This window comes from Pantherophis guttatus, chromosome 2 (assembly GCF_059756535.1).
Source record: "Pantherophis guttatus breed Tessera chromosome 2, ASM5975653v1, whole genome shotgun sequence".
NCBI lineage: Eukaryota > Metazoa > Chordata > Lepidosauria > Squamata > Colubridae > Pantherophis > Pantherophis guttatus.
Window position 1 is genome coordinate 27,832,846 of NC_142064.1, and position 17,172 is coordinate 27,850,017.

Genomic DNA, 17,172 nt, shown 5'->3' on the forward strand with positions numbered 1-17,172 from the left:
CCAATTTGTCTAGACCTATTACCCAGAGGTAAGTTTCACTGTTTTCAATGGGACTTTTTATCAAGTAAGTATGCGAAGAGTTGCAGGCGAGAAGGAGTAATTTGGAAATATGACTGGCTTATTTATTTCTCCCTGGAGAAATAAATGCTAAAGGCACACTTACTTGGCATACTTTGCATATTTATTCTGCAAGAGCATTAAAACAATTTTCACAAGCAGTCCATACAATACCGGAGAGGTGGGGTGTAATGGCAGAAAGGGACAATTCACGCACCAGCATCCCTAACTGTAATTTTGAATTATTGTTGGGCTGCCACCTGTTTGAGTTTGCAACTTCTCTTTTTCCCTGCTTCTGCTCCCAGCTTGGGCCGATGATCTGTCAAAATCATCAATGCTGAGCTTGATGGATGATCTTCCTACCAGCCGGTGACATTGAGAAGGTGGGGCCCAGGGGTGTCCAACCTTGGCAACGTGAAGACTTGTGTACTTCAACTCCCAAAATTGCCCAGCCAGCTTGTCTGGGAAATTCTGGGAGTTGAAGTACACAAGTCTTAAAGTTGCCAAGGTTGGACACCTCTGGTGGGGCCCATTTCTGTGCATCAATGAGGAGAAGACCATGACCAGGCAGTAAACAGAACCAAAGTGAGTGATTTTGGGAATAAGGACAGCAACATTTGTGCCATTTTAGTTTTCTGCTGGCCCCAGGTAAGAAAAGAACATGTTCATTGGAGAAAAGCTCCAAGTTAATCCATAGAAGGCTGTTCAAAATGTGAGCAGCATAGTACATTCTTCCAAAATCTACACAGGTAAAGGACTTGATTTAAGTAAAGGAACAGGGTGGTGTGTGTGTGTGTGTGTGTGTGTGTGTGTGTGTGTGTGTGTGTGTGTGTCTGTATGGGTATGGGTATGGGTATGGGTATGGGTATGGGTATGGGTATGGGTATTGATATGGATGCGGTTCAAATCCCTAGTGCCACATAACGGGGTGAGCTCCCATTACTTGTCCCAGCTTCTGCCAACCTAGCAGTTCGAAAGCACATAAAAAATGCAAGTAGAAAAATAGGCACCACCTTTGGTGGGAAGGTAACAGTGTTCCATGCACCTTTGGCATTTAGTCATGCCGGCCACATGACCACGGAGACATCTTTGGACAGCGCTGGCTCTTTGACTTTGAAATGGATATGAGCACTGCCCCCTAGAGTCGGGAATGACTAGCACATATAGAACTGATAGTAAAACCGGCAGGAGGCTCTGCCCACCGATCCCAATGTCATCAGAACGCTTCTGTGCATGTGTGCACGGTCCCGTTGCGAACCGGAAGTAAAGGTAAGTAGAACCCACCCCTGACATATATGTATATGTATATGTATATGTATATGTATATGTATATGTATATGTATATGTATATGTATATGTATATGTATATGTATATGTATATTTTAAGAGGATTTGTCATTTTGTTTCATCATCTACACCCTGGATTGGACGGCTTAGTACATTTCTATTCCAGTCCCAGGAAAATATTTGTGTACATAGCCTGCCCTTCTATTTCTAGTTATTTATTTTATTTCTAAAATTGGATATAAACCTTCCACATATTTTCTAATCTGCCTACCCACTCATTCTGTCCATTAGTACAATTTTCATAGCACCAATAAAAATAGCCCCTTTTTTATTTATATTTTCTGCCATTTTTAATTAGTAATTGTATGGCATATTTGGTACACATATATTTATTTTATAACTCATAGCAAAAGAGCTCTGTTGTTTCCTAATCTAAGGATGGATTGGACCTGTTTTTTATTACGCTATACTGACATATGCCTTCCCATCAGCAATTCTAAGCATGTTTGGGCCTGATGTATTATATTCTCCTTTACTACAGTTTATTTTCCCTCTTCAGCTTGAATAATTGGAAGGGTTCCAAGCGGAATCTGAGCTTCTGTGTAATCTCTGTTTGTTTAAACAGAAGAAAATATAATTATACCTATTTCACCAAGACTGTATTTTTCCCAAATGTTATACAGTTCCTAGTGGGATTAGACGCATTCTTTGCTACATTTTTTACTATGAAAAGTAGCTTGCAATCTTATTTCACCAGCTGGCATCTAGTTTGCAAGGCAGAAGAGAGTCACCTGCTCCCTTCCTGCCTCACATTAAAACAAGAATTCTGCCATAAAAGCTATGAGGTAATTTACTTTACTTTACTTTACTTTTATTTGATTTGTATACCGCCCTACTCCCGAAGGACTCAGGGTGGTGAACAGCCAACAATAAAATACATACATACAAAATTTAAAAAGCAGAAATAAAATCGAATTAAATAGTTTGGCCCAGACAGGTTAAAACCCCAATCAATTTAAAACAAATTTAAACTTTGAGTATTAAAAATATTAAAATATTAAAATTGTTTAAAAAGAGGGAGAAAGTTAGGCCAGGCCCGCCTGGTGAAATAAAAAGGTCTTTAGAGCGCGGCGGAAGGTGCGCAGATCCAGGATCCTCCATATCTCTGAGGGGAGCTTGTTCCAGATAGTAGGTGCCCCCACAGAGAAGGCTCTTCCCCTGAGGACCGCCAGTCGACATTGTTTGGCCGACGGCACCCGGAGGAACCCCTCTCTATGAGAGCGTACCGGCCGGTGGGAGGCTATTGGTGGTAGTAGGCGGTCCCGCAAGTACCCAGGTCCTGAGCCATGGAGCACTTTAAAGGTGGTAACCAAAACCTTGAAGCGCATCCGGAAGACCACCGGGAGCCAGTGCAGCTCGCGCGGGAGGGGTGTTACATGGGAGCGCCATGTCGCTCCCATTACCATCCGTGCGGCTGCAGTCTCCACCAGTTGGAGCCTCCGGGTGCTCCTCAAGGAGAGCCCCATGTAGAGAGCGTTACAATAGTCCAGGTGGGAGGTGACGAGGGCATGAGTGACCGTGCGTAAGGAGTTCCGATCCAGAAAGGGACACAACTGGCGAATCAGGCGAACCTGATGAAAAATCCTCCCGGCCGTCAAGTGCTCTTCTAAAGACAGCTGTGAATCCAGGAGGAGGAATCCAGTTCTTCTCTTTAAAAATGCAAAATAAATATACCTTTGGCTATGATTATATAAGTGATGATTTGTAAGCCAACAAAAAATTCTAGCTGGCTGATTGGTTGGGCAGAGTTCATCATAAACCTGGTTTCAGATGTTCTGCAGTACTCTCTTGTCTTGGTTTGTATTTGCAACAATAGGCTCCATATTCTAATACAGATGTCTCCAACCTTTCCAGTTAAATGGACCAGTGAAGAGGGAAGCAGCAGTGGCAGGGAGTTTGAGGGGGGGAGAATGATTTCACGTGTGTGTGCTGCTTTCAAAATGCAGCTTCACATGCACATACACGTGTGCTCATCCACATTTCCATGGCCCGGTTCCGAACAGGCTGCGGCCCAGTAGAGGGCTGTGGACCAGGGATTGGGGACCCCTGCTCAAATATGTAGATTAGCTGGCTTCACATTATATACCTAACCTGGTTGCCTAATTTTTTGGGTCTAGAACCATGATGGCGAACCTATGACATCTGTGGCACGCGGAGCCATATCTGTGGGCACGCGAGCGTTGCCCTAGCTCAGCTCCAGCGTGCATCTGCGTGCTGGCCAGCTGATTTTTGAGCCTTCCGGGCCCACCGGAAGTTGGGAAATGGGCCGTTTCCAGCCTCCAGAAGGCCTTGGGGTGGGTGGGGGAGGCTGTTTTTGCCCTCCCCATGCTCCAAGAAAGCCTCTGGACCCTGGGGAGGATGAAAACAGGCCTACCAGGCCCACCAGTAACCTTTTTGCCATTGCGTGACAAAAGCAAGGGGAGCACGGGGGGGAGGTGTCACATGTGCATGCGTGGAGGGGCGGGGCAGGGGGCATTGAACTTTGGGTGTGGACACGTGTGTGTGTGTGACCCCCCCGTGCTCCCCCGTTTTGGCACATGACGGCAAAAAGGTTAGCCATAACTGGTCTAGAATAATATACAATTAATCATAAATGAATCAAGCAGGTTGAGTTTGAACTACGCACTAAGCTACACACAAATCTAATCAATGTTTATTTATTTATTTATTTTTATTTATAGGTTCGATTTATATGCCGCCCTTCTCCAGAGACTCAGGGCGGCTTACAATGCGTTAAGCAATAGCCTTCATACTTTTATATATACCTGCCCCCACAATCCGGGTCCTCATTTCACCTACCTTGGAAGGATGGAAGGCTGAGTCAATCTTGATCCTGGTGAGATTTGAACTTGCAGTAATTGCAGGCAGCTGACAGCTAAGTGCTACTTAGTCTGCTGCGCCACCAAGGCTCATGTTAAACTACTCAAGCTTAGCATTGTATGTGAACACATTTGCTAAGTTTTTAACTGATCTAATGATAATTTGCTACAGAATTTTGTTGGCGCCAGGATAAAATGGTCTCCCTTTAACCTTCTTGCAACTGATAAGTAAATGACCTGAGGGGAGATTTCTTTATTCTGAATCAGAGTAGAACTCGTATGGAGAGTAAGCAGCACAAGCTGGCAAAGTTTAGATTCTAGTCAACAAAGCTCCAGCCATAGCTTCAATAAGGAGTCAACCTATAACAGCATTTCTCTTCATTACATAACATCTTGTTTGTTCACTTAATATCTGATACACTCCCTATCTTGTTCTCCTGATGTTATTACACTCCAGATTTTCAAAACTCCATATGGCTGCAGTTGCCTTGTGTTCCTACTTTATCTGTATGCAAACTTGGCAGTGTTATAGCTCCTACCAGTAGCAGAGTGTACAAAACTAAAGAAATTGTTCTTCAATATTTTCTCACCTTTTCTTTGGAAAAATGATTTGCAAAGAATACATCTAGTCGCTTTTTTAAGGTATCTTTTTCCTTTAAGAGGAAATCTATATGCTACTCAGTTGTGAATAGTTGCACAACATTTACTTTTAAACCAGTATTACTGCATAGCTGTGTAGGTATGTAAGAGGTTACTAGACTTCTTTTTCCACACTGATAGTTGCACTACCCACACAAAGCAACTGCTTTCCAAGATACCAAAGTAGTTTATGCAATTACTGGATTATCATCCAGTAATCAATGTGTTTCAACATACGGTGTTTCAATTGTGTATGGAAAACAATCACGTAAGGCTTCAAAAATGGAAAAGCTCCAGGACAAATATGCAAACAGTTAGGTAGCCAAATTATTTAACGTGTTACCCAAATGGATTTGAAGCTGCTCAGCAACATCTTCAAAGTGGACATATAATAAAATCTGGTATGTTCCTTATACATTCCTTGTGCGTGTGCATGAAAATATGATCTTTTCATTGTGATTCCCAATTCTGAGTTACAATTGAATACACTTCATTGTATATTTGGGTTTACTTTTCCTAGGGTAGGGGCCCCTTACAAGTCCAGATGTGCCGCTGCGGTGTGGCCCTAGGGTGTTCCTGGGACGCATGAAGGAGAAACGCAGCATGCATATTGCATAATCTAGACGTTTACATTCATAGCAGGATAGAACTTCAGTACTATGTAAGACTCCCAAGAAAAGCCAAATAATTATGGATTGTCCAACCAAGAGTTCTCACTTCAAGCACAAATGACCAGGCTCAAATTATCCTTCTTCAACCGCCTTATGCAGAGATCTACCTCTCTGGAGAAGGGTCTAATGCTGAGAAAGGCAGAAGGAAAGAGAAGAGGAGGAAGACCAGGGGTGAAATGCTCCCAGTTCGGACCAGATCACCCGATCCAGTAGCAATGGCGGTGGGTGGTTCGGAGAACCGGTAGCAAAAATCCCTGCCCCACTCCCATGCCCAGCTGAGCCACACTATCATCAGAGGTTTTTGTTTTTTTTTTACTTTTAAAAGCATTTTTTTCTTTGGCCGAAAAAATGCTTTTAAAAGTAAAAAAAAAAAAAAGCCTCTGATGATCATGAGGCTCAGCTGGGATTGTCAGAGCCTTTTAAAAGAATTTTGGCCGAAGAGATTGTAGAAAAAATGCTTTTAAAAGGCTCTGACAATCCCAGCTGAGTTGCCTGATCGTCAGAGCCTTTGGTAGAAAAAAATGCTTTTAAAAGAAAAAAAAAAGTTGGCCATGCCCACCCAGTCACATTACCCCCCCCACACACACACCAAGCCACACCCACAGAACAGGTAGTAACAAATTTTACATTTCACCATTGAGGAAGACCAACCGCAAAGTGGATGGACTCAGTTGTAGTAGCCTTGAGTCCACCATTGGAAAACACTGGGGGCAGATTGTCATGGAAAAGATCTATCTTTTTTGTCACTACAAGTGGGCACATAAGTCATCATAGAGAACAACCATGGTTACAAGCCAGATCACATGTGGCATCCCAGAACTGCTATGGAGTATACAACCCTGAAATTTCTTTTGCAGTGGAGATGGACTTTTAAGGAGGGAAATGGATGCCATCATTTTTAAACTTCTTTCGCTCCATGACATCCCTGATCATAGTTCGTTTTTTTTAATTCTCTGGGAAAATCTTGAAATCAGTCCCCAGCTGAAAAAGGGTACCTGTTCATGATCTTCCTAATGCAACTATTTTCTAGTACAGAGTTTTAAAGTTTATTTTAAAATGGTTTTCATGGGGCTGGAATTATAGGGCCTTTGTATCCTAACAATTTTTAAATTGTTTGAAGAGAGAAAATATGTTTCGCCGCAGATGTCAAAAGTTAAACTACAAAACAACAAAGCAATCTAAACTGTATAGAAAAGAAATTTTAAGCCATCGTGGATCAGGAAAACATCAACTTTTCATGTGGTTGAGGTTCCATGCTAGAAAGGGCAAATTCCAGGCTAAATAATAGAGAAAAGACACTCAAAATGAAGTCATTTCTGAGATTGGGAATTTTCCAATCTCAGAAATGATATTGTAAAGCTAAGGAAAAAAAGGGGGCAACCAAAATAGTAATAGTGTTGCAGTATCTTTTCCATCAGAAATGTTTTTTAGGGAAGAAAATGACAATGAAAGCAATTATAATCCCCAACAAAGGCTTGTGAAGTGGAAGAGTTCTCTTGAAACAGAGAAAAACTGACAAGGCCTATGAAAATGCCTGTGAAAAGCCATTTAGGTTAAAGAGAGTTGTCCATAATCTATGGGTGGACTTCAACTTCCACCATTCCCCAACCAGCAAGGCTGACTAGCGAATACCAGAAGTTGAAGTTCACTCATCTTAAAGCCACCAAGGTTGGGAAACATTGATAGGAGGTGTTGCAATATTTTCAGGATCAGACTCAATAAAGATAATAGGAGTTAGAGCTTTAAATATATTTCTTTTTAATCATGATAGGCATTCTATATTCACTGAATATTCAAGGTAGAAGCACAGAGAATGGTGAGGGTGGCTCCTTATATATACAAGGGGTGGAGCGAGGAATGGGAGTGGTAAGTTATGAATACATTAAAGTCCAAAGAATAAGTTAACCTCTGATGTTCCATATATACATTATTTACACATTGGAGAATAAGGCATTTACATCTGACAAATCCCCCTCTAAATGCCGGTTCGTTACACAACACCAATTACATTCTGATTCAGGACAATATAATACATATAATTTAGAAGTTAAATATTTGTGTTGTTTAGAAGGTAAGGGTTTTGTTAATATGTCAGCTAATTGTTCAGAAGTATCGCAATGTATTGCTTTAATGAATCCGTCTTGAGACAGTTGTCTCACATGCTTAAACTTTATATCAATATGCCTGGACCTTTGTCCAATTGCATCGGATCTGGATATTTCAATGGCCGCTTTATTGTCTTCATGCATAATAAATGGTAAAGTGGGTTTCTTCCAAACATCAGTGATCAGATCATTGAACCATACAAGGTTATTTGCAGCCTTGGACAAACAAACATATTCCGCTTCTGTAGTAGAAGTGGCCACTAGTTCTTGTTTACCAGTATACCAGTAAACTGGACAATCATTCAATAGAAAAACATAACCAGAAGTACTCTTTCTGCAAGATGTATCACCAGCCCAATCTGCATCAGCATAACAAGTAATTTTTGGTTCTCTGTCATTATTGGGTTCCAACATTAAACAAAAATCTAATGTACCCTTCAGATATCTTAGAATTCTTTTGACAGCTTCCCAATGATACAAGGTTGGTTTACTAACATATCTTGACAATAGATTGAGAGGTAATGCAATATCTGGCCTAGTCCAATTAGATATATAAAGGAGTGAACCTATAACTGATCTGTAAAATGTGTTGTCTTTAAACTCAGGGGAAGATTCATCAGTGTTTCTAAGAAAATCAGTTTGCATAGGGGTGTCACAGGTTTTGGCATTATTTAAGTTACATTTGTTTAGGAGTTCGATGATTTTATCTTTCTGTGTAAGTTTGAATCCCCTTTTAGTTTTGTTAATTTGCACACCAAGGTATTTATTCACTTTACCCAGAGATTTCAGTGAGAAGTGTTCATTTAACTTATTTACAAAGATTTCCCTTCTCTCTTTATGCTTTCCAATGTATAAAATATCGTCCACGTAAATTAATACAAATTCAATATGATCATTACTCTTTTTTACAAAGAAACAGTTATCAGCAGTGGTGGCGTTGAAATCCATGGTCTTAAGTACTTTTACCAAGCAATCGTACCATCTTTTGCCGGATTGCTTTAATCCGTACAGACTCTTATTTAATAACCAAATTTCGTTCTTATTAGTGTATTGACTGTGTGGTGCTCTTACATATATTTCCTTATCTAATTTTGCATGTAAGTATGCGGTCTGTATGTCATATTGGAATACGTCCAGATTGAGTGCAGATGCTACTACAAGGGCTGTTTTGACACTCTCTGTTCTCACTGTGGGTGAATATGTATCAGTATAGTCTTCAGGATATTTTTGTGCATAGCCTTGTGCAACTAGTCTAGCCTTGTATAAGGTATTGCCTCCTTCTAAGTTCTTAATTTTATAAATCCACCTGGTACCTATAATTGTTTTATCCTTAGGTGCGATCGCAGGTGTGAATACATTTAATCCTTGTAAACTTTCCATCTCTTTTTCCATAGCTAGTTCCCATTTTTCTCTTTCTTCATGTGGAAGTTTCAATACTTCTTCATATGTATTAGGTGTTATTTGTTCTCCATTCATATGCATTATGTAATCTTTGTATTTATTTGGTATTTGGTTTCTATTGTTTCTAATAGTTCTTTCAGGCTTGCTATGGTTATCATGCAAATATCTAGCTTCCTTTTTTGTTAATGTGTCTGTCTTTATTTTATGCTGACTATTAGTCCAAGTTTTGGTTTTGTTCTTACTTTTGTTAATATTTTGATTTTCTGTTGTTCCTTCCTCGCAAGATATCGTATCTTTACATTTATTAGGAAATATTTCATTAAGGTGCAATTTTGACCAATTGGCCTGTTCATGGAACACAGCTGTTCTGGATACTATAAATTTGTTATTACTATCAATAAATCTGTACCCTTTGGTTCCAGTTTCGTATCCCATGAATCTTAATCTCCTGGATACGTTTTCTCCCTTTCTCCTCAATTGTTTAGGTATGTGTACGTCTGCAGTGACTCCAAATATGTGCATGTGTGATAATTTGGGTTTTCTATTGTACATCACCTCATATGGTGTCTTATTCACAATACTGGACCAGGTTCTATTTTGAGTGTAATTCGAATAATGTAATGCCTCTGACCAAAATTGTTTGCCTAAACCAGCATCCTCTAATGTGCACCTAATCATGGTTTGTAGTGTGGAATTTTTCCTCTCTGCAACTCCATTTTGAAATGCAGAAAAAGGATTGGACGTGAAATGTAACATTCCTCTATCCTTTAACCATTGGGAGAATTCTTTAGACATGAATTCACATCCCCTATCTGTCATAATTTGCTTTATTCTGATATTATGTTGTGTTTCTATACGTTTGTAGAATTCCTTAAATTTCTGAAATGTTTCATCCTTGTGCTTTAATGTGTAAACAAAACCATATCGGCTGTAGTCATCCACTATTGTTAGGAAGTAACGTTTTCTATAGGTAATTGAGGGACTTAATGGACCAACTAAGTCCATATGTACCAAATCAAAAATATTGTTAGTTGATCTGTTAGATTTTTTTGGTCTGGGACTGGTTTTTAGTTTGGTGGACTTACATACTGAGCATTCCAAATAATTTTCACAATTTTTTATTTTGACACCTTCTGCGTGTTCAGTCATTTTTTGTACTACAGGAAAGCTTGCATGTCCTAACTTCCTGTGTAAGATGTGAGCACACTCATCATGAATTGGTTTACCTATTTTTGGTTTCTTTTCCTTGTATGTATTTTTGTGATCATGAGTTATTCTACACTCATCATTGTCACTGTTACTGACATTTTCATCATCTGCTTCAATACAATCTTCCATATTTGAATCAATGTTATGTAAACATCTTTCTTTAGTTATCAGATAGGGTAGACCTCCTTTTATCATTACAGTACCTACATTTGTTTTGTTCTTTTCTATAGTTGCTTTCCCCTTTGAGAAAACTATATTGATATCAGATTCTCTGCTTAATTTTATGGCACTTAGTATGTTGTGAGGTATTTCTGGGATTAATAATACCCCCTCTATTTTCCCTAGACCAGGCAAGGTCACATTTCCTTTGCCTAGTACTTGAACCTTTTCTTGATTAGCTACCTTTATCACAAACTTATCTTCTATAAATGAAGATAATATACTTTTGTTGTTGGTGGTGTGATTTGTTGCACCAGAATCAATAAGCCAATTGTTATTCTCATCCTGCTGTGTTCTGGTGCTGTCTTGTTTATTTAGCCCATTCAGTGACCCAGATTTCCTCTCTTTTGAATTTTCTCTACCCCTTCTACCTTCTTTGTAATTTGGTGGACTTCTATATTTGTGTCTATCTGTGGAAGATTGTCTGTAATTATATTTGCTCCTATATTCTGGTCTATGTCTCTCTCTTGAGACTTTGGGGCAGTCTCTTCTACTATGTTCCCTGGATCCACAATTGTAGCATCTAAAGGCCTCATTATGTTTATCTTGAAAGACTACTTTCCTAAAAGGTTTGTGGTCTGTTTGGTTACTGGATCGATTTTTTCTTGAATTGTCTTCTGCTATCAATTTGTTAGATAGACTTTCTATGGATAAATATCCCAAATTAATGGTATCTAAGTGTGACATAAAGCTATCCCATGATGGATCAAGTGAATTGATAATAACACTTTTCATTGTTTGATCTGAAATCACTTCCCCCCTCAATTGTAGCTCAGCTCTTATTTTGTTTAGATTTATCAAATGCTCACTTATAGAAACCCCTGGTTTTACTCTAGAGGAAAAGAAATCCTTAGACATTCTTGTGGTTGTAGCTACGCTATCGCTGTGAAATAGATTAAACATGCATTGAATTATTTCTGATACAGTTAGGTTTGGTTTGATGCTATGATACATTGCAGGAGACACGCTAGATATTATTATGAAAAATGCTCTATGATGTAAACAATCTATTTTTAAAGTCCAAGGTCTTCTTGGAGGGCTAGTTATAAAGAATAGTAAATTTTCTTTCATGAAAATAACCTGAAGCTGTTGATACCACTCTTGTAAATTAATGCCATCAATTCTAAGTTTTGGGAAGTCACTGGGTAAGTTACCTACATTATTCTGTCCATTACTTACAACCTGGGGCAGTCCGTGATCTCTCAAGTGCAGGAAATTACAGAACGGCATTGGGATGCTTGCAATGAGTCTGCGCGGTTCTCTGGCCAGTTCAAGTCCTTCTGGGTCGTCTACGTAGTTTCGCACATGCGCGTTGCTCATTTCTTCTTTGGTGGCGTCGTGGAAGGTTCTCTCCCTTTCAGCTCTCTCGATCCGCTCCTCCTCAGATGAGTCGGTCTCTGGCTCGGTTTTTGGGGTTCTGGTGGTGGCGACGGTTCTTTTCTTCTTTTTGTGTGCGTTGGTATTCGATCTTGTCTGTGGTGTAGGGCGAAATCGGCATGGCTCTCTGGGCTCGGGCGTCGTCGCTTTCGAAGTCAGGATGGGAGCGTGCAGGTCTTGAGTCGCCGGTTTGATTTCTTGTTTCTTCGTAGATGTCTTGGTAATTTTCAGTCTTGGCCCAAAAGCAGCAAAAAGCGTTTTCATTGCTGATTTTACTTGAGATTTTGTTAAATCGTCTTCACTTTCTGATTTTGGATCATCTGAAGAGTTTGAGACTTCTTTCTCACTTTCTTCGTCTGATAGTGTTTTTCGCGCCAGAAATTTTGAACTGAGCGTTTTGATTGGCTCTGCTCCATTCTCTTTTGAAGTTCGTTGAAACCAAGATGGCTGCCATTCAAAATTTCGCGCGGGATCACATCTTTTCTTTTTAACAACTATTTTCTCAGTAGTCATCTCACTTACGGTTTTTTGATCTTTGGGTTTTTCTTTAATGACGTTTTTCTCTCTCGCTGCTCCGCTGTTCTTCAGCATCTCCTGGAGGTCCGCGATGAGACTTTCATCATTCTTTTGGCTTTTTAGTATCTTTAATATCTCTGACCTGAGTTCGTTATTTTCTATTTCGATTTCTTTCTGGTCATTATTTTCACTCATTAGTTCTTCTTCTTCAGTGGTGTATTCTTCGGATTCTCTCGAAATCGCATTGGTGGATTCGTTGATCATCTCTTGATCAGTTTCTATTTCTTTGCTGTAGGCCCTGGTGTTGGGCCTATCTTTCTTGGACATTTTTAATTACTTATTGAGTCAATTAACCATCCTCTGCTACCAGTTTGTTGCAATATTTTCAGGATCAGACTCAATAAAGATAATAGGAGTTAGAGCTTTAAATATATTTCTTTTTAATTATGATAGGCATTCTATATTCACTGAATATTCAAGGTAGAAGCACAGAGAATGGTGAGGGTGGCTCCTTATATATACAAGGGGTGGAGCGAGGAATGGGAGTGGTAAGTTATGAATACATTAAAGTCCAAAGAATAAGTTAACCTCTGATGTTCCATATATACATTATTTACACATTGGAGAATAAGGCATTTACATCTGACAGGAGGCTTGAGACAGGGAAGCAAGAGAGAGTAGGTCAGCAGTTTTCTCATATTAGGAGTGAAAAAAATATCATCTGCAAACACCCACGTCCCACCACCTTCCTTTGTAGCCACCAGAGGGGGGGAAAATCAATTCATTTATATTTTTATGGAGTTTGAGGGGATTTTAAGGAGAAAATTTAAGTTATTTCATGTCACCTTAATTAAGCCCAAATTAGATCCTTTTGGGTTCTCATATTGCTTGATTGATATATAACATTAAGCTTTATAAGTGGGTTTACCTATTGCACTAAACTAATAGGAAAACCCCCATTATGGCTTTGTATGATGTGTGAATCCACCCAGTGAGGAGAGACAGAGAAAATAGTAATTTATCAATCTCAAAATCCTTTTTTCCCCCTAGATCAGTGATGGCTAACCTTTTTGCCATTGCCATTGTGGGAGGAGTGCGGGGGGGTTGCGCTCGTGCGTGCCCACACCCATAATTCAATGCACCTCATCCCCTGCACATGCGTGTGTGACCCCCCCATGCTCCCCCGCTTTTGGCACGTGATGGCATGGTGGGCCAGGTAGGCCCGTTTTTCGCCTTCCCCAGGCTCCAGAGGCTTTCTAGGAGCCTGGGAAGGGTGAAAACTGCCTCCCCCCCCCGGAGGCCCTCCAGAGGCTGGAAACACCCAGTTTCCTGACTTCCGGTGGGCCCGGAAGGGCCAAAAATCAGGTCGCTGGCGCATGTATGCATGCTGGAGTTGAGCTAGGGAAATGCTCACGTGCCCACAGATACGGCTCTGCGTGCCACCCATGGCACGTGTGCCATAGGTTCGCCATCACAGCCCTAAATCATCAAATAACACTGCTTGAAAGTAATGTTCTGAAACAAAAAATGTCCATTTCTGAAAAATATACTGTAGTACATCCCATATTGAAGGACTTGCTATTAGGACATATTGAAGAAGTTATAACGCTTATAAAGACATTACGAGGTTCCTCTTTTGGGGGGGATATTCTGCAATATTTTCTTGTAGGTTTCTCTATTATACGTGCTAACAGAGCTTTTCAGAGAGGGTGCGATCTTTGATACTATTTCAGGAAAGAGAGAAGGGTTTAAAAAAATAAGTAATTGCTTAGTTTATGGACATGAAATATCTTATTTTTAAGAATTAAATAAACTTTGTGTCCAAGTTAAGCCCAAGTCCAATCAAAAACAAAACCATACAAACTGCAATCTTTGCAGTGTCTCAGGAAATGCCGATCTCAAATGACTATGAGTAGACATTTCAAATGAGGCTGTCAGGAAACAAGTATGACCAATACATTTCTTTTAACGCAATCCTCTTTTACCTAATTCAGTTCTGAGCAGGGAAACAGAGGGCTACAGTACTGAGACAGATGATTCATGAATATGAGCTGTAGACCTAGCTGCATTCCAGAAAGAAACTGTAATCAACTTTGAGCAGCCTAGATTTGCAGCAGAATTGTCCCTGCGACATCCTACCCTGGAACTCTATCAGCCCTAACATTCCTAAAATGAAACATTTATTTTTTGAATGGGGAAACAGCAGAGATTTCCAAGATATTTTAGAAGGAACTTTCACACAATGGAATCTGGCTGGCACCCAATCTTGTATGAAACACACACACACACACACACACACAAATGGGCTTCTTGTGAATCATAGCCTTGACCCACTGAATTCAGTAACGTCTATCCAGATTGGGAGCAGATCCCTAGGGTTTTAGACCAGATCTTTCCCAGCTTGCCTAGAGATGCTTGGGGACTCAGCATAGAACATTCTGCATGCATTAGAATGAATGATGTGCCAGGGCTCATAAACACTCTTATGGTCTCTAGGCTCAATTTCCCTTCCATTAGGTATGGATCCTCTCCAAATGCAGATATTGCCCATTGAAAAGGAAAATTCACAAATTTTAATTCAGGATCCCATGTCTGCCTGCTGGAATTTCACATTACAACATTTTTATCATTTTCCACCCAAACCAGCATCTGCTCTAAATCAAAATGCCTGTCTCGGGAAAGGAAGGAGGAAAAAGCCAAATCTATTTATTTGTTTCTATTTAGATCTTTTATAATTATTTATTTATAATTATAAAAGATCTAAGCTTGAATTCAGAGTTGACCTTAAAGCTTCCACATTGCTGGGAAATGTGAATTCAGACATCACCATTAAACTGAGGAATTTACAAATTGTGGTCATAGTCCCATTTCCCCCCCCCCAGCTATATTGGGGGGAAACTTTATTGATAGACTTTATTGATAGTGTCTTTCCCATATAAATAATGATCAATTGGTCTTATTTGACACTGGAAGTGAAGACTTCAAACTAGACTTTTTACTGCCTCTTTATCCATTTCTTCCAAAGATTCATATTTGCATTTCAGCCGGATCTATTAATTAAGCGTCTTAGTTCTTTTCATTTAAGAATCACTTGAAATTGTTTGAATTGGCTTATGAACCTATTATAGCCTTCAAGAATCAACTATATATATGCTTCACTACCAGAAATTATCCTAAAACAATTCCCAAATATTTATTGACTTGATCTCTGGTTTCAAAGCTATAGAAGATCCAGTTTCTTCTTGGAAAGAAAAGTGTTGGCATCCTAAATGTAAATTCTGGCAAGAGGCAAAATTTCAAAACAATGGGTCTTTTTATCATGATCAGACTTATTTCAGTGTGAATTTGTAACCCTTTGTTCCTTATTTTTGAATTCAGTTTTCCAGTAGTTTTAATTTATAAGCAGACATTTGAGTCAGTATTATTACCAACAATCTTAAATGTAGCATCTCATTAAAACATTTCATGACAGTGTTTATTAAAGATAAATGGGTAGCAGCTGCTTAATAAAGTGGTTTTGTTTCAAGCTAAAGACACGTGCAGATGGGCATAATAACAAAGCATTATTAATCAGATGCTTAACATTTCTTTTTTATAGAATGTGCTGCAGTGATGACAGGTTAATAAAATACAAACACATTTTGTGATCTCATTCTTTAAATAAACAGATAGTGGAAAAATATTGACTTGTGAGTCAGGTTTTTTGTTCATCAATTTCAACCTAGATGCTGTCTTCAAGCATCTTTTCTGTGTCAGGATTAGTTCCAGCTGTGTGTTGCTTTGCTCTTACACCACCAGCTGGAAAAGGAATTAAATCAGTATTTCTGCATTGTGTTAAATACAGTACAGTGCTAGCAGGCGTATCCTGGGTGTGTCTTCTTTTTAAAGCCATCTTGTGAAAATAAATGGAAGCATGTTTGTGCACTGAATTTGGTCAATATGGTCCCATTTTGTAGTTTTACTGGTGAGCCACTTAAATGCCAGCCAACGTTTTGCAGGGGGCGGGGATCCCATTTTTATGTTTTCCATCTTTGAATTTTCTGCATCTACATTTTTTCACGCATGTTCTGAGTATGTTCTTTTCTGAAGAAACAAATCTGTTAATGCATGATTTGTGTGTGTGTGTGCTGAAAGTAATTTCTTTTTTTTAAAGAAAAAGCACAAAGCTTTTGTGAAAAGCCACAGTGGTGGAACCTGGTAACGATGATGCAACCAGGAAATGGAGCCAAGGGCTGCAGAAAAGGCAGGGCAATCACACAAAAACACATCAATATGAGCCCCTTCTTTTGCCAGATGTATTGCCAGTTTTTCCTGGTTCCGTAATCAAATCGTAAAAGTAATAAGAAAAGAGGAAAAAAGGGGGTTAGTCCTTTACAGACCTGTGAAGGTCATACATATGAGGATTAGCACAAAATTATTTTTTCATCTTTATTGTAACTGCTACAGTCACCGTACAAGGCAGTTGCTAAATGAGGACTACCTGTACTAAGCCAAACCAAAAAAAAAAGAATGCCCTGTACCCGTGATGGCGAACCTATGGCATGCGTGCCAGAAGAGGCACGCAATGCCGTCTCTGTGGGCGTGCAAGCTGTCGCCCCAGTTCAGCTCTGCCCCAGTTCAGCTCCATCCGCGCCTCCTGCCAGCCAGCTGGACTTTGGATCTCTGTTGCACATATGTGGGGGGCGGGGCAGGTGCAGAGGGGCCACACACTCATGCACGGAGGGGCAGGGCATATGCGGGGGACATATGAGCGCATTGCATTTTGGGAGTTTGGGCGCACACATGTGCATTCACGCGTGCATGTGTGCACTT